The sequence below is a fragment of the Pelodiscus sinensis genome, chromosome 12 (assembly GCF_052426305.1).
Source record: "Pelodiscus sinensis isolate ZL-2025 chromosome 12, ASM5242630v1, whole genome shotgun sequence".
In the NCBI taxonomy this organism is placed as follows: Eukaryota; Metazoa; Chordata; order Testudines; family Trionychidae; genus Pelodiscus; species Pelodiscus sinensis.
In genome coordinates, this window is record NC_143063.1 from 530,331 (window position 1) to 548,243 (window position 17,913).

The window sequence follows — 17,913 nt, forward strand, 5'->3', positions numbered from 1 at the left end:
TCTACCTCCATTTCTGGGCTCATCATCATTGCCAGGCCCTTGTCCTTGTGGGAAGAGGAACAGAGCCAGAATGGGGACACTGGCTGACAGCTGACAACCATCTGTTCTCTTTTTCTCCTAATGAGATCAAGTGCCTGAGTGCAAGAGAGATTTTCATTATAGGAGGAAATCACATATGGGTATTCAGGTCCTTGCTTTCATCATTGGCAGAGGATTCTCAAATCAAACCTGCAGCCTCTTGATCTGCTTACAGAACAGCCTTCACAAAGGGAAACCAAAGGTGGATGCCACAGCAGAAGCAGCTGCTAGTTGTCCCAGAACTGGAGCAACAGTGACACCCTGAAGCCAGGTAATTTCATTTTATAGATTTCCTAATTTAGCCACAGAGAGGGGAGCTTGGCCTTTCATGATCATTCTTCATTGTTTGCTGTGAATAAGGTATGTCTTGGCATTCCTGGCACTACAATGAAGGACTGTTTCTGACACTGACATGGCAGCAGCCAGCCACCCACCCAGTCTCCCAGCACTGTCCTTATTTTAAATATCAGTAGCTTGACAGGTTCATTATTTCATGCCTTCCTGATGTACAGACCATCTAGAGGTTTATTGTTCTTTAATTTCATGCTCTTCTCCAGCCCCTCTTTGTGTTCATAGACCTAGCTGATGAGGCCTCACCTTTATTACCCAGCCAGTCTTGGTTACTAAATTACTGTAAACTTCCTTTAAACCCTTTTTTAGGACAGCAGGTATGGATGGTGATAGTTCTGCTGTTGTTACCTGCACAGCATGTGCCATGTTTGTCTTCCTCCCGGAAGTAAGAACGGATTTTATCTGCCCTACGTGCAAGCTGGTCACCATTTTGGAAGAAAAAATTAGAGAACTGGAGGCTCAAGTGTTGACCCTACGCTTGATCAGAAAGGATGAAGACTTCCTCAATAGAAGGCAGCATTTAATTCTGCAAGCATGGCAGGCGGAAGAGCCAGAGAGGGCAGTACAGGACCAGGAAGAGAACTGGCAGCATGTAACTTCTAGAAGGGGAAAAAGACCAGCACAGGACTCCCCCAATGTTATAGAACTAAGTAATCGCTTTCAGGCTCTCTCCATAGACTCTGTAGTGCTGAATACTTTGGAAGGGACCTCACAAGGGGGAAACCGGAAGGGAACACCATCTACTAGAAGGCATGGGATGCGTAGTCCTAGGGATGGGTGTTCCACGACCACCACCCACAAAAGAAGACGACGGTGGGGGTGGTTGGGGACTCCCTCCTAAGAGGGACTGAGACATCCATCTGCCGTCTGGACCTGGCATCTTGAGAGGTGCACTGCTTATCGGGAGCTCGAATTCAGGATGTGACTGAGAGCCTTACAAAACTGATCAAACCTTCGGATTGCTACCCCTTCCTGCTTCTCCATGTGGGAACTAATGATATGGCCAAGAATGACCTTGAGAGATTACTGCAGATTGCGTAGAGTTGGGAAGAAGGATCAAAGCCTTCGGAGCGCAAGTGGTGTTTTCGACCATTCTCCCTGTTGAAGGGAAAGGACTGGGTAGGGCTCGTCGAATTGAGGAAGTACATGTGTGGTCGCGCAGGTGGTGTCACAGAGAGGGCTTTGGTTTCTTCGACCATGGGACTCTGTTCCAGGCACAAGGATTGTTAGGAAAAGATAGGATCCACCTAACCAAGAGAGGAAGGAGCATCTTCGGGGGCAGGCTTGCAAACCTAGTGAGGAGGGCTTTAAACTAGGTTCGTTGGGGGACAGTGACCAAAACCCTGAGGGGAGTGGGGAAGTTAGATACCGGGAAGAAATGCAAAGAGGAACGATCAGCAAAGGTGGACCCCTGATTTGAATGCAGAGGGTCGGGCGATCAACTGGTTATCTAAAGTGTTTGTACACCAATGCTCTCACCTGGGTTACAAAGAGGAAGAATTGGAGGCCCTGGCTCAGTCCAAGAACTACAATTTGATTGGGATAACAGAGACTTGGTGGAATGACTTGCATGACTGGAGCGTTCTCATGGAAGAGTGTAAACTGTTCAGGAAGAACAGTTAGGGGAGAAAAGGAGGAGGAGTTGCACTATATGTAAGAGAGCACTATGATTGCTCAGAACTCCAGTATATAGAGGGAGAAAAACCTGTTGAGAGTCTGTGGGTCAAGTCTAGAGGTGTAAGCAACAGCAGCGATGTTGTGGTTGGTGTCTGCTACAGGCCGTGGAATCAGGTGGATGAGGTAGATGAGGCTTTCTTCGGACAACTAAGAGAAGTTTCCTGATCGCAGGCCCTGGTTTTCATGGGGGACTTTAATCACCCTGACATCTGTTGGGAGACCAATACGGCAGTACACAGACAATCCAGGAAGTTTTTGGAGAATTTTGGGGATAACTTCTTGGTACAACTTCTTGGTACAAGTGCTGCAGGATCCAACCAGAGGCTGCGCACAGCTTGACCTGTTGCTCACAAACAGAGAGGAGCTAATAGAGGACTTAGAGGTGGGTAACAACCTGTGAAGCAGTGATCATGAGATGGTAGATTTCAGGATCCTGACCAAAGGAAGAAAAGAGAGTAGTAAAATACACACTTTGAACTTTGGAAAAGCAGATTTGGGATCCCTCAGAGACCTGATGGGCAGAATCCCCTGGGATCCTAACATGAAGAGGAAAGGAGCCCAGGAGAGCTGGCAGTATTTTAAAGAAGCCTTATTGAAAGCACAGAAAGAAACCATTCTAATGCGTAGCAAGAGAAGCAAATATGGTAGGAGACCGGATTGGTTTACCGGGGAAATCCTTGGTGAACTTAAGCACAAAAAGGGACCTAAAAAAAAAAAAAAGTGGAAACTTTGACAGATGACTAGGGAGGGGTATAAACGTGTAGATCGAGAATGCAGGGGAATTATCAGGAAGGCAAAAGCGCAATTGGAATTGCATCTCGCAAGGGATGTAAGGAGAATAAGAAAGGTTTCTACAGGCCTTTTAGCAAGAAGAAGGTGATCAGAGAGGGTGTGGGGCCCCTACTGGATGAGGGCGGTAACCTAGTGACAGATGATGCGGGGAAAGCTGAAGTACTTAATGTTTTCTTTGCCTCTGTATTCACGGACAAGGTCAGCTCCAAGACGCAATATGTGACACAGGTGGACAGCCCTTGGTGGGGAAAGAACAGGTTAGCAACTATTTAGAAAAGCTAAACGTACACAAATCCATGGGTCTGGACTTAATACATCCGAGGGTACTGAGTGAGTTGGCAAATGTCATTGAGGAGCCTTTGGCCATTATCTTTGAAAAGTCGTGGAGATCGGGAGAGATTCCGGATGATTGGAAAAAGGCAAATGTAGTGCCCATCTTTAAGAAAGGGAAGAAGGACGAGCCAGGGAACTATAGACCGGTCAGTCTTACCTCTGTCCCTGGAAAGGTTTTGATACGGTCTCCCACAATATTCTGGCCAGCAAGTTAAGGGAATGTGGATTGGATAAATGGATGGTAAGATGGATATAAAACTGGCTGGAAGGTCAGGCCCAGCAGGTAGTGATCAACAGCTCGATGTCAGGATGGCAATCTGTTTCTACAGGAGTGCCCCAAGGTTTGGTTCTAGGACTGGTTTTGTTCAACATCTTTATTAATGACCTGGATGAGGGGATGGATTGCACACTCAGCAAGTTTGCGGGTGACACTAAGCTAGGGGGAAAGGTAGATACGCTGGAGGGCAGGGATAGAGTCCAGAGTGACTTAGACAAATTGGAAGACTGGGCCAAAAGAAACCTGATGAGGTTCAATAGGGACAAGTGTAGAGTCCTGCACTTGGGACAGAAGAATCCCAAGCATTGTTACAGGGGACCAACCGGCTAAGTAGCAGTTGTGTAGAAAAGGACCTGGGGATTACAGTAGATGAGAAGCTGGATATGAGTCCAGTGGCATGAAGGCTAATGGCATATTAGGTTGTATTAAGAGGATCATTGCCAGTCGATCCAGAGATGTGATTGTTCTTCTTTACTCTGCTCTGGTGAGGCCACATCTGGAGTATTGTGTCCAGTTCTGGGCCCCAAATTACAGGAAGGATGTGGATGCATTGGAGAGGGTCCAGTGGAGGGCAGCCAAAATGATTAAGGGGCTGGAGCATATAACCTACGAGGAGAGGCTAAGGGAGTTGGGTCTATTTAATCTGCAGAAGAGAAGAGTGAGGGGGGATTTGATAGCAGCCTTCAACTTCCTGAAGGGAGGTTCCAAAGAGGATGGAGAAAGGCTGTTCACAGTAGTGATGGATAGCAGAACAAGGAATTATGGTCTCAAGTTGTGGTGGGAGAGGTCCAGGTTGAATATTAGGAAAAACTATTTCACTAGGGGTACGTCTAAACTACATGCCTTTGTCGGCAGAGGCATGTAGATTTGTTTGTTCAGCAAAGGCAAATGAAGCCGCGATTTAAATGATCGCGGCTTCATTTACATTTACATGGCTGCCGCACTGAGCCGACAAACAGCTGATCAGCTGTTTGTCGGCTCGCGTGGTAGTCTGGACGTTCCCCCTGTCGACATCAAAACCCTTTGTCGGCAGCCCCAGTAAGCCTCATCCCACGAGGAATAACGGGGCTGCCGACAAAGGGATTTGATGTCGACAGGGGGAACATCCAGACTAGCGCGCGAGCCGACCAACAGCTGATCAGCTGTTTGTCGGCTCAGCGCGGCAGCCATGTAAATGTAAATGAAGTCGCGATCATTTAAATCGCGGCTTCATTTGCCTTTGCCTATCTGTCTAATCTACATGCCTCTGCCGACAGAGGCATGTAGTTTAGACACAGCCTAGGAGAGTGGTGAAGCACTGGAATGGGTTACCTAGGGAAGTAGTGGAGTCTCCATCCCTAGAGGTGTTTAAGTCTTGGCTTGACAAAGCCCTGGCTGGGTTGATTTAGTTGGGATTGGTCCTGCCTAGAGCGGGGGGCTGGATTTGATGACCTTCTGAGGTCTCTTCCAGCTCTATGATTCTATATATCCTAAAGAGTGGCTGTAGCACATGTTTGGAGGAGCTGGTTACACCTTTGGTGACTTGCATTTATGATTGTTCTTGCTTTCTGTAGCAGAGAGGAAGGTATTTTGGAATCTGAAGTTAAACTCAAATGTAGTTTATTTTTAAAAACCTGGGCTTGATCCTACAAGTTTGGTGGGCAGAAAAGGTAATCCACACATATGCCACATGACACTCTACCTCCCCCTTGTGGTGGCTGGGTTACATAAAGGTTGATGAACCTGCTACTGCCTGGGCCACAGAGTAGGCACTGTATTTTAGCTTAGAGAGTACTACATCAGCCAGAGGTGAAAGGAAGCCAGTGCACCCCAATGTGCCACTCTGGTAAGAGCTGGCTCGGGCGTTCCACTACAGGAGGTGGCACCTTGTCCATCTTCCTGCCTTGAGTCCCCGGGGATGGTCAATACATCAGAAATTTAGCAATACCCATCAGAAATTTAAGTTACTTTCATCATTAGCTCAGTCTTTAAGATCCTTATCTCTGTCATTTCCTTACTTTACAACCTTCATATTCTTTTAATGCAGATATTTTGCATATAATTTAGTATTAAGAAGGCAAGAAATTTCACTATTTTAGAACAGTGCTGTATAGAAGCATCTGTACTCTGGACTGTGCAGTACCTGTTGCCAATGAAGCTGTTGTTTCATTTCATATATACTTTTCTATAACAATTGGAAAGAGGCAGGATTTCCTATAGGCCAGCTTTTCCTTGCACACCTTCACTAACCAGACAGAAAGAAAAAGCACTGCCTATACTTTTTTTGGCATGCTTGCATTGAAGCACCAATAAAGCATGGGCAGACCATTATGAAATTGCACTGTAAATTTTAGCCAGAAAGCTAAGACTGAAAAAGTTATAAGCATCTGAAACTGGTCCTTTTGAGTAGAAATGTGTGTGGAACCCTAATGATCAGCACAGGTTTTAGAAATCTTAGTTCAAAATCAAGCAGATCTTTGGGTTGGAGGAGATGGAGAGGTCTGGGTTAGGGAGGTTAAATATCGGTTAATTGAATAGTTGAGTAACCTAACAAAATTTTATGGGTTAGTTGACTATTCTATAGTCCCCGGGATGGGGCCAGAAGCTACTGTATCAGAGGCAGCAGTGTGGGGTGCCAGGTGGGAGCTGGTCAATGAGGAGAGCCAGTTTAAAAAAATCTCTCCCCTTGTGGACCGGGTGCCTGTCACCTTGTACTGCTGCTTCTGAGAAAGAGGCAGCAGCGTGGGGTGGCAGTAGTCCTTGTCTAGAGGGATCCAGTACGAGCCAGAATTGAGCTGGGCTGCCTGCCCACCCAGGTCTTAATACATTTGAAATTCTGAGTTGCAACAGGGGTAGGTCCCAGAACTGTCGCAAGCCAGGACTGAGAAATTTACTGGCAGGGAGAGGGAGAGGAGGGAAATGCATGTAATCTATAGCATTAACCTGTAAGTTTTTGCTTAACAGTTGATTGACTATACTATTACATCCCTAGTCTGGATATCAAGAGACCTGGGTTCTGTGCCTTAACTATGTGACTTTGGGCAAATGATTCATCCTCTTGACTTCAGGTTTCCTCTGTAAGGAAGAATATTCATCTAGCAAGTGAGTCATGGTCTGTTAATTTTTGCTAACTGCACAAATGCTACATTGCAGACTATTTGTTTCTTGATATGGTTACTGAAGAAGAGGGTTGTGCCCACGAAAGCTCATGATACTACACATATATCTTTGTTAGTCTCTCAGGTGTCACAAGGCTACTTTGGTTTTTTTTAAAAGTTGTTTCTTAAAGTTACAGGTTAACATGTTTACCTTTCTGAGGCTGTTTATTGATAGGTGTTTTTATAGCAAACAGAGCTCTTCCAGCTGGAGCTCAATTTGATGATGCAAAGTGGACTATACAAGCCCTTTACCTCCTTGGTTCTCAACCATGTACCCCTGGGGATGTGCCAAGGTCTTCCAGGGGGTACATCAACTCAGCTAGAGAATTGTCTTGTTTTATAACAGGCTACACAAAAACCACTAGCTAAGTCATCACAATCTAAAATTTCATATAGACAGTGACTTGTTTATACTGTTCCATTGGAATGTAAGTACAATATTTATATTTCAACTGGTTTTACAATCATATGGTAAAAATGAGAAAGTAAGTAATTTGTAAGCTAGTACTTTGTAAGTGAGGTGAAACTTGGGGGTACAGAAGACAAATCAGACTCCAGAAGAAGTATAGTAGTCTGGAAAGATTGAGAGCCGCTGCTCTGTTTTTGATCTTGGCCGAAGTTCCCTGTGTGGATTGCTTTCAGGATTGAACCCTTGGTATTGAAAAAATCAGCTTTCCCTTTCAAATAGATGTGACACAGGGCCATCCTTCAGACACTGTGGCTAAGGTGAGGAGGCAAGAGGATGTAGGCCAGAAAGAACCATGAAAACAGAGTTGGGGGATGCTGAGAAAATACATCCATCTTCCCTCATGTTTGTGGTTGAAATAGTTACATACAAGCAATTCCTGGGGTTGATCATCTGCTCCTTCAAGAATGCTACACTCAGAAATCAAGTTTCAAAATTTATGCAAAGTTACAATGTTGGAAGAAATGTATATAATTTTAAACAAATTAGGGCATGTTGTTATCAGATGATTTAGAAACTGTTACTTATCCCCTTTCCACCGCAGTGTTTAAGAGATGGCACTCTCCTGGTGACAGCTTGGAAACTGAGTTTGAAGGAGAAAGCGAGTGTATGGATTATCCATTTAACCTGCTGTATCTGTTTGTCATGGAATACTGCACCTGGCGGCAATACTGTTGTAGGAAGAAAAGCCATTTCTGCTTGCGTGCCTCACGAGTGATAACTAAAACATGCTTCTTCCTTTACAACAATTATAAAGCCCTGGTAATATTGCCCATTGCCCATAATTTACACGTCTTTGTTTCTGTATGTGATGCACAGTGTTATCATTGTGTCAGTGAGATCTCCCTGGACAAAGGCCGGCTCTAGGCACCAGCGAAGGAAGCACATACTTGGGGCAGCAAGTTTTCAGGGGCGGCATTCCAGCCCACAGAGGAGCAGGCAGGGAGACCTGCAGAAGCCGCCTCGAGCTGCGAGCCCTGGGGTGCTGGGAGCTCTGCGGGCAGCCCCGAGGAACGGTCCCTGCTGGGGCACTTCCTGGAGGGCGGTGTGGGGTGGCTGTGGCTGCTGCTGGTGACTCTGAGCCTGGCAGCCTCTTCTTCGCCTTCGAGTGAGTGCAGCTCCCCTCTGGGCGGCCACCCCTCTCTGTGCGTCTCTCCCCCCCGCAACTTCCCCTTTCCCAACTATGGGGCCCCCCTGCCTGCGTACTCCACCCTGGCTGGCCACCTCCCGCCAGTGTTCTCTCCCCCGCAGCTCCGCTGCCTGTGAACCCCCCCTTGCCTGGCTGTCCCCCCTCCCACCTGTGTGCCTGTGATGTAGTGTTGGTACCTTGCTGGTTGCTATGCTGGGCGGTGGGCTGGGGGTGACCTCTGCTGGTGGCTGTTTGTAGCACGGCCCAGCAGGACAGGGATGAGTCATTATGCAAGGGGCTCCCAACCTGTTGGACCAGTTGCCTCCCAGGGAGAGAAACGAAGGAGGGGAGGCCTTGCTGGGGGGCAGGGCTGGAAGGGAAGTGGATAGTTGCTGTCTGGTATCATGGAGGAAGCGGCCTAAGCAATGGGCTGGGATTTAGGGGCCCAGTCTCCCCCATCTCAAGGGGGGCTGAGGCATCCTAGGTCTGTCCTGTAACCAGATGACATCTGTGCTGTGCTGTATCCTGGAGAAGCAATAAATTCCCTCTATTCTACTGGCTGGCGGAGTCTGTTTGTGCCACTACGGGGGTGCAGGAGGCGGGGGAACCCTGACACGCTGCCACAGTGCCCCTGCCCACTTTTCCGCAACCCCCCCTCACTACTTCTCTCCTCTCTTCTCCTCCCCTCAGCCTCTCCTCAGCAACCCCGCACCCCACCTCCTGGCCCACTGCAACTCTGCTGGGACCCTGTCTCCTTCCCCCCCGACCCTGCCTCCCTGCCGCCCACCTGGATCCCCATCTCCTGTCTAGCTCGCTAAACAATCTCCCCACCCCCTACTCTCGGGGCCCTGAACTCTCCCCCCCCCCCCCACACACACCTGTCCAGGAACCTAGCCCCTTTGTGCTGTGTCCTGACAACCTCACCCCTGCCTGGGACCCAGGTGATTCTCCCTTCCCCTTTGTCTGAGGAATGGGAACTCTGGTGTTCCCAGTGCCCATGTCCCCAAGTCCCTTCCTGCCTGGGGCAGGAGAGATTTATTAAAATTGGAATTGTGATCCCATTTAAATAGGCTTTGTTTTAAATAATATACCTTTAAAATTAAATTAAAAATGATGGCCTAAATTTATCATAACCTATTTAAATAACTTATGAATTAATTAGAACTCCTATTAACTTTTAAAGACATTCTACCAGTTCACTAGTGTAAGTTACTGTGTAAGCACCCGGAACCAGTGTTTACATCAACAATAGCATCTTCTGCAGGTGAAGAGAGAATGTTTTCATCACTTTGGTTTATTCAGCTAGTTCAATTCAATTATTAGTTCATTCACCATTGCAAAACCGAGAGTTGACGAAGCAGAAAAACTTGTTTTCTCTTCTCTCAGTAAAAAACTGGTTATGAGAGCATTCTAACATCTTGAAGAACATGATGATTAGAATCGATCTGTTAAATTCACTATGGATATTTCCTTTGTTTAATAAATGAATTTTAGATGCAAAATGTGTTTGGATACTTTTTTGTTATGTGTCCTTCACATTTAAGGTAGTTTTATTTCATACAAAAATTAAATGCTGGTTTTGTTTATTTTAAATTGAATTTCCATCCAGACAGAAGTAGATGCAAATTGTATGTTTTTAAAAAAGTAGCCACCACTTATCAAATAATGAAGGGGGTAAAATCTGTCTCTTAAGTGTTCCTATTATACACCATTTTGTGATAGAATAAAAATGTAAAAATTAATAATCTGATTACATGTAAGTTATACAATGATTTGGGCATTTATTTAGTTGATAGCTGTACTGAGTGTATTCTCCTGGTTAGTCAATAGAAGCACCAAATTGGGCATAAAGGTCAACATGGTTTAAAGGTTGCTAATCAATAAGACTCAGCCATCCTTTTGGAAAATATTTTAAAAGTATAATTTAAATGATTAATTGCTCATTTAAACCAAGGTTTTCTGCTTGCTAGTTTAAATCATGATTAAAATTAGAGATGTAAATCAAAGCTATTTAAATCAATCCACCCTGCTTCAGAGGCTGTTTGGTCTGTCCCTGAAGGAGAAAGCACAGGGCTGCGCTCATGGAATAGGTCCTAGGCTAGTGGGGTTTTGTTGTCTGGTGCCTGTCTTGTTCTGGACAGTTGAGCTGGGGAGTTGAAACAAAAGTTCTCTTAATCCCTTTGAATTGTCTCATTGTATAGTGAGGCTGATTCTTGTCCATGGACACCAAGAGTTAGACAGCTTATGTGTTGGGGTTGGAGTCTGAGTGATTATAAGGCTTCTAATAATAAAATCCCTTTGCAGAGTGAGGAGTGGGACCGGGACTCCAGCACTAGGTGATGTGAACAGCTGCACGCTTTGGAAGTTGTTAACTGACTTGCTGTGGATGAACCTGCCCTCCCATTGTCCTCACGTGGGGAGTCCCTGGTGCTCTCCTAGGAAATAAAAATGCCCCGGGGTTTGGGCTCCTCCCGGAGCGTGTGCCCCACCCCCCAGCAAGCCATGCAAGCTGCATTTGCACATGCACTTTCCCTGGACAAAAAAAGGGAGGGAGGGCAAAAGATTTTTTGCTTGGAGTGGCAAAAAACCTAGAGCCGGCCCTGCCCTGGACATTGGGAGACTGCTTACCCTAGCTGTAGAATAATAATTAAATCTGCAGTAGTAGCTGCCAACTTTGCTTTTCACCTAAAATAGAAGGGAGGGTTTGGCCAGCATGCATGGTTTGCTGTTCCTAGCTATGGATGTGCACTGATTTCTCCCCTTCATTTATCTCTGTGCTTCTATAGAGGGAGCTAACAATAATTAACAGAGCAGATGGGCCCCAGCTCTGACATTCAGACCTGTAGCTCCATGCCACTCCACAAGAGGTGGGGCAATAAAACATCTTTGCTTAATCCCAGTTTTTGTGGTGGAAGTTTTCATGTCCAGGCCATTGTAGATAAGTGGCAGTTATCTGATCATAGACTCACAGAGATGGAAGAGCCCTCAGGAGGTCATCAAGTCCAGCCTCCTGCCCAAAGCAGAACCAACCCCAACTAAATCAACCCAGACATGGTTTTGTCAAGCTGAGACTTAAAACCCTATAGGGATGGAGATTCCACCACCTCCATAGGCAGGGCTCGCCAAGCGGTGGTGAGCCCCGCTCGCCAGCTGCGCTGTTCGGTATGCTGCGCATGTGCAGACCCGCTGCGCGGCTGTGCCAGCTTGTAATCTACTCACCATCGGCGAGTAGATTACAGTAATTGTCAAGCCCTGTCCATAGGTAACCCATTCCAGTATTTCACCACCATCCTAGTGAAATAGTTTTCCCTAATATCCAACCTAGACCTCTCCCACAGTAACTTGAGACCATTGCTCCTCATTCTGCCATCCATCACTACTGAGAACAGCATTTCTCCATACTCTTTGGAACCTCCCTTCAGGAAGTAGAAGGCTACTATCAAATCCCCCCTCACTCTTCTCTTCTGCAGACTAAATAAACCCAAATCTCTCAGCCTCTCCTCATAGGTCATGTGCCCCAGCCCCTAATCATTTTGGTTGCCCTCTGCTGGACCCTCTCCAATGCGTCCACATCGTTTCTATAGTGGGAGGCCCAGAACTGGACACAATACTCCAGATGTGGCCTCACCAGAGCTGAATAAAAGGGAATAATCACATCTCTGGATCTGCTGGCAATGCTCCTCCTAATGCACCCTAATATGCCATTAACCCTCTTGGCTACAAGGGCACACTGTTGACTCATCTTCAGTTTCTCATCCACTGTAACCCCCAGGACCTTTTCTGCAGAACTACTACTTAGCCAGTTGGTCCGCAGCCTGTAACGATGCTTGGGATTCTTCTGTCCCAAGTGCAGGACTCTACACTTTTCCTTGTTGAACCTCATCAGATTTCTTTTGGCCCAATCACCTAATCTGTCCAGGTCAATCTGGACCCTATCCCTGCTCTCCAATGTATCTACCTCTCCCCGTAGCTTAGTATCATCTGCAAACTTGCTGCGGATGCAATCCATCCCCTCATCCAGGTCATTAATAAAAATGTTGAACAAAACCGGCCCTAGAACCAAACCTTGGGGCACTCCACTAGAAACCAACTGCCAACCTGACATCAAGCCATTAATCACTATCTGTTGGTCATGAAGAAGCCTTAGGACATTAATACATTTTGGAGAGTAGCCAAATTTGGGCAGCACCTTCAAGAGGGCTTTGCGACTGACAGTGTCAAAGGCCTTTGTGAAATTGAAGAAGGTCATGTACAGGTCTTGAGTTTGCTCTTGAGACTTTTTCTGGATTTGGCAGGTAACGTGGATCATGTCAGTCACCAGGATGGATGATCTAAAACTGCACAGAAATTTCTGCAATATTTCCTCAGCAAGGGGAAGAAATTAGTTTAAGAGGATATAGGCAAAAATTTTCCCTGCTATAGATAGTAAGGCAATGCCTCGATAATTTCCATCCTCCAACTCATCTTCTTTCTTAAAGATCGTAATGATTTTGGCATGTCTCAAGTCTTCTGAAATCCTCTCATTATTCCAGAAATGAAGAAAAAGTTATGATGCTTCCTTTTGGTTCTTCACCTCTAAACTTGTGGACTTGAGCTTGTATGCTATCTGGCCCTTCTGCCTTGTTCTTGGTTTGCATGATAGCTTATGTACTTCTTCGAGAGCAAGGAGGCCAGCAACATATTATCTTTTATGTTGCTAAGGTATAGATTTAATAGTAGCATAAGAGACACGTGTCTCTTGGTTCAGGAGTAACTTGAAATACTCCTTCCTTCTGACTTTTATGACTTTACTGTCCTTAAAATACATTGACATGTCTGGGGCTTGGAGTGGTGTGGGACCATGGGAACATGGACCATAAAAGGTCCCTATTGGCTGAAAAAAGCTCTTTGTCACATTTATCAGTGTAAAGCTCAGTCACCATTTATTTTGAAGACATAGATTTTCCTTTAGACTTCATCTTTGAGTTGCTTGTATAACTCTTTCTTCTGCTGGTGTAAAATGTCATTTTGCCACATTCAATGAGCTCTTCTTTTCTGGTTGAGCAGGCCCTGAATTTCAACATCAAACCAGTCTTGGTAACCATAGCCAATGGCTTTAGCACATGCCAAGAGAATATATAAAACTACCTGGAGATATCCTCACTTTAGGCATTTGTCACCGTAACTATGTCATTGTCAGAGCGTAAGATCAGAAGCATGTCTGCATCATGAGGGCCATGTATGCAACACCAGATCACCTCAAGCAGGTAAAATCGTATGGAAGAAATTCAGTGTCAAGTTCCTTCATGATATAGTGACTGAGGGGAACTCCAGCAGTGTTTCCAAGAGAGGTTTACTGATATGCCTACAGTTGAGGATAATGAAAATTTCTGGAAGGGATTAAAGGCTGCCATTCTCTCAGCAATAGGACCTCCAGGTGCTACTGTGATTTATAAATATTAATCGGATTCACATTCCCAAATGGCTTAGAGTTCAGATTTGATTTTTTTCAATTTCCAGGCCTTGAAATAGATTATGCAGATCTTACGAATCTGCTATTCCCTGCCCAGTGAGAACTGTAGAAGAAGAGTAAAATAGCTACAGAACATGCTAGGTACAGCTGATCTATCAGAAACTCTCCACTCATTTAGTACCAATTGCCAGGATAGAGGGGGACCAGTGTTGCCAGCCTGACACCCGCACAAATATGTCCCACCAATACACTAGCTGTCCTCCTGGAGGCACAATGTATTCCTTCCCCCATAGCACTTATCAGTTGCAGCAAATAAATAATCTACTCTTCAGTGTTTTTTTCTGGAAATTAAACGTTAAAGGTCTAGAAAACATGTCCTGTGAAACAAGATGGAAAAAATGGGTTTATATAGTCTGCAAAAGAGGTAACTGAGAGAGGACATGATAACCATTTTCAAGTACATAAAAGGTTGTTACAAGGAGGGAGAAAAGTTGTTCTTCTTTATCTATGAGGTTAGGACAAGAACCAATGGGCTTAAACTGTAGCCAGGGAGATTTTAGAATAGACTATATGGAGCTATACCTATCTCATAGAGCTGGAAGGGACCTTGAGAGATCATCAGGTCCAGTCTGCTGCCCTCACAGCAGGATCAAATACCATCCCTGATAGATTTGCCCCAGATCCCTAAATGGCCCCCTCAAGGATTGAACTCACAAGCCTGGGTTTAGCAGGCCAATGTTCAAACCACTCCCCAAATGGATGGACATTAGGAAAAACTTCCTGCCATGGAGGTTAAGCGTTGGAATAAATGGCTTAAGAAGGTTGTGGAATCTTTATAATTGGAGAGTTTTCAGAGCAATTCAGAACACCACCTGTCTAAATAATCCTTAGTCCTGCCATGACTAAGGTCCCTTCCAGTGATATGATTATCTGATTGCAGGCAGAAAATAAAAAACACTCAAAAGATTAAGGGCTTTATGTGCAAATACTGACTGAATCCAGCAAAACAACATCGTTCAATAGAAGTCTTCTGTAGGGAAAGAGCAAATAACTACCCTGTCCTCTATTTAATCTTAAGGGGTCCTATGCTGCCTTCTTGACCTCGGGCATTACACTTCTCTGAGTGGAATAAGGCTCTAGATTGGAGATTGGCCTCGCTTCCCAGTCTGAACTGATAAAAGCATCAGGGGAGGCTTGGAAGTATAACCCATGCTAAAATGATGTGGCTGTTTGTTTTCCTCTGCTGGCAAAAAACAGTTGTGAAGCTTTGTGAGTCTGGTACATCCTCTAATCCTGTGGCTCCGGAATTTTTTTTTTTTTTTTTTTGCACTGTGGCTTCTCACAGCTAAATACTGTGGTCTTTTAACCAATTCAAGACACTAGATTAAAAAAGTCAGGCCACCAGATTCAAGAGGCACACTAGAGTTTGGATGACTTTGGAAAGCTGTTCAGCTTTAAATGGTTTGTCATAATATGATCTACTCTGGGTTTTTGAAACTATAATTTGAAAAAGCAGATTTTTTTGGCATGCTCAGACACAGCCTAAGATTTTAGTGAGAAGAATGGACTCTTGTAAATAAAAGTTCTTTAGCTCTTGTACTTGCTTGGACAAATGTCCTGACCCAGATGCTGAGCCATGTGGGCTTTGTGAGAGGATGGGTCATGTGTGACCTGGTACCTGAGTGAGCCACATGTGGAGATGAGTAATTGCTGTGTTAGGCTACAGCCAATACCCAAGCCAGCAGCTGGTCTAGTGACTCTCAGGACAGGTATAAAAACCTCACAGAAGGAACACCAGTTCATGCTGCACTAATGCATGGCATGGCTTGGAATGCTTGATAGCGGTACCAGACTCCCCAACCCCTAGCCTGCTCCATCCCTGCTCTTTCTTATAATCCAGCCTTGTCCTTACTTCTGCTCTTGCTCCAGCCTAGCTCCCAACTCCCTTCTGACTTCTGCCAACTGCGACCACTCTGAATTAGTCTTAACTGTCATTGTTCCAACCAGTAGGCATGACTATGCTCCCTTGGGGTCCTGGTGCTATCACTGGATTCAGCAAGCTGCAGCGCTAAATACTTAGTCATCTTAACTTGTTCTAGCCACTAATTCTAGATATGAGCCATAAAATATACCCATCACTCTATTGTTGGCCTTTTCCCCTTTTCCATCCAGCTGGATTGGAATCTTTACCAGCTTCTCCTGCTCATTGTATGCTGCATTGTAGGCTTAGCACTTAAATTTCAAAGATGCACCTGTCTCTCCTTCACGCCTCTTCTTTGATCTGCTGGTGCTGCAGCTGCCACGGGCAGGAATCTCTCTTTGCCCTTTGCTCCAGCAGAAGGTTTGCTGCAGAGGTTTCCTGCTAAATGCTCCCCCAGCAGGGAAGCTCTTTTCTGGAGGCTCAGCACCTGCAGCTTCAGTAGCAGTGTAGGATGCAGACCCTATAGATAAGATGCAAGTTATTTTCTAAGCCTAGAAAATAGTCTTATTAATTGAAAAAACAAAAGTAGGAACATAGATTAATCCCCCCCACACACACACAATCATAGCTCCCTCATGCACATGTAGAGAGCCACTGCTCACAGGTCAGGAAGCACTGCTCTAAACAAATGGTTTAGTCCTTTTGCTCGACCAATCTAGGCCAGTGAAGGGTAACCTAGGCTAGGGACCACTTGAGTGGCCTTCCTTCATGTCAGTGGGCCACAAGATTGTCGTAACCAAGATAGTCTCCTGGGAGAGGCTAGTTTTGCTAACTGCACTTGTGTAGCTAGAATTTGCAGGGTGTGAATCATAACTGCACTTTGGATGCAGAGGGAGTGCATGCACGGCTCTCACAATGTTGTATGCAATCAGCATTCAACTCACTTCATGTGCCTTTGCTTTACATGCGTGTCACTTTTGTAATAACTTTAGGAAAAAAACTATGCAGGCAAAAAGCATCAGAATCTGGCAACTTTGTGCATGGGCAACACTAAACAAAACATCTCATGAGCTACATATAGAACCCCAATGGACCAGAGATTATTGCCCACCATTGATGTAGGCTCATGTTTTTAGGGATTGGACCCTATGAACTATAATGGGTTGTGGGAAGAGGAGATGTTCAGAAGGATTTAATTTTTATGATGAATTTCAAAGCTTAACATAGTATCACACTGGTCAGTTTACATCTGTATAGTAAGGCTTTAATGGGTGGAATTGGAACAGTTACACACTGTGCCAAAGGCCTGCTAACTGTGAATGGAGATTCTGCTTTAGCTCATGTGGGAGCATTTGTTTCTGGAACATGCTTTAAATTCTAGACTTGCCCTCTGAGCTTTATTGATCCTGTCTGCACTGCATGCATATCTGCCTGGCAATGAGCTCCCAAAGTCCTAATGATTGATTAGCTGGAGAGGAGTCTCTTGAGTTGTTACAAAGGCCTACTCAGAAATCTGGAGATGTTGTGCCCAGGACGTTCAAACTGTGATTGCCTTTGGGAAGAGGATTCATGGAGGAAATGGCAGCCCCCACAAGGAATAAAAGGTGAGTTGTTCAAAGATAGACATTTGTGTAATATCTCATGAGGAGAGTTGTGAATTCTCTCAGACCGAATGCATTGGGACGCCAATGTCGCAAATGGTGCCTGGTCCATCTGGCAGAGTTGGCAACCCTACTCCTGAGTAGAAGATGCTCAGTATGCTCTTTCCTGTGTTGAAGTCACGTGAGCTTTTTGTCTTTAAACTGCTAGACTGGATCCTGATTGCATTTTCCTTTTAAAATCCATCAGTTTGTCCAAAACCCACAAACCACTCTTCATGCAACAATTACAAGAGCCAGCTTGAAGAATATCAAAGAGAGCACCAGTAAATGGTAAGACATGATTCTTTGATTACCTAACAAATCCCAGTAAGGAACTATTCTATGTTGTGGGCAGGATAACTATTGGCTCCTGAATCTTACACAATGTTGGATTCTGGACTTGCAGAATTCCTTCAGGCCAGGAACAACCCATCTCATTGTGTGGCCCCATGATTTTGTTTATTTTGTAAGTATCCCACCTGGATGTGGTGTTGCGATCTGAGACCTACAAGACAAGCTGGGAGAAAGTGAATTTCTTTCTCTCTCTCTCTCTGTATGTATGTATGTATTTCTTGGGTTGGGCTACCCTCCTCCCACTGCTGTGTATCGCTAGAGGGATGGAGTATGGGAAGTACCCCCCTGCTCAAGGAAAGGTATGCA

The 17,913-nt window shown here is 45.2% G+C and overlaps 1 protein-coding gene across 2 annotated transcripts in view; it reads left to right on the top strand.

Moving 5' to 3' along the window:
* The window catches only part of HYDIN (HYDIN axonemal central pair apparatus protein), a 389,432-nt gene that overhangs the window by 39,105 nt on the left and 332,414 nt on the right, over nucleotides 1-17,913 (top strand). For both annotated transcript variants that reach the window (XM_089781371.1, XM_089781372.1), the window contains exon 3: nucleotides 7,656-17,544. The gene's annotated coding sequence lies outside the window, so the exon portion shown is untranslated. The remainder of the gene's footprint in view (nucleotides 1-7,655; nucleotides 17,545-17,913) is intronic.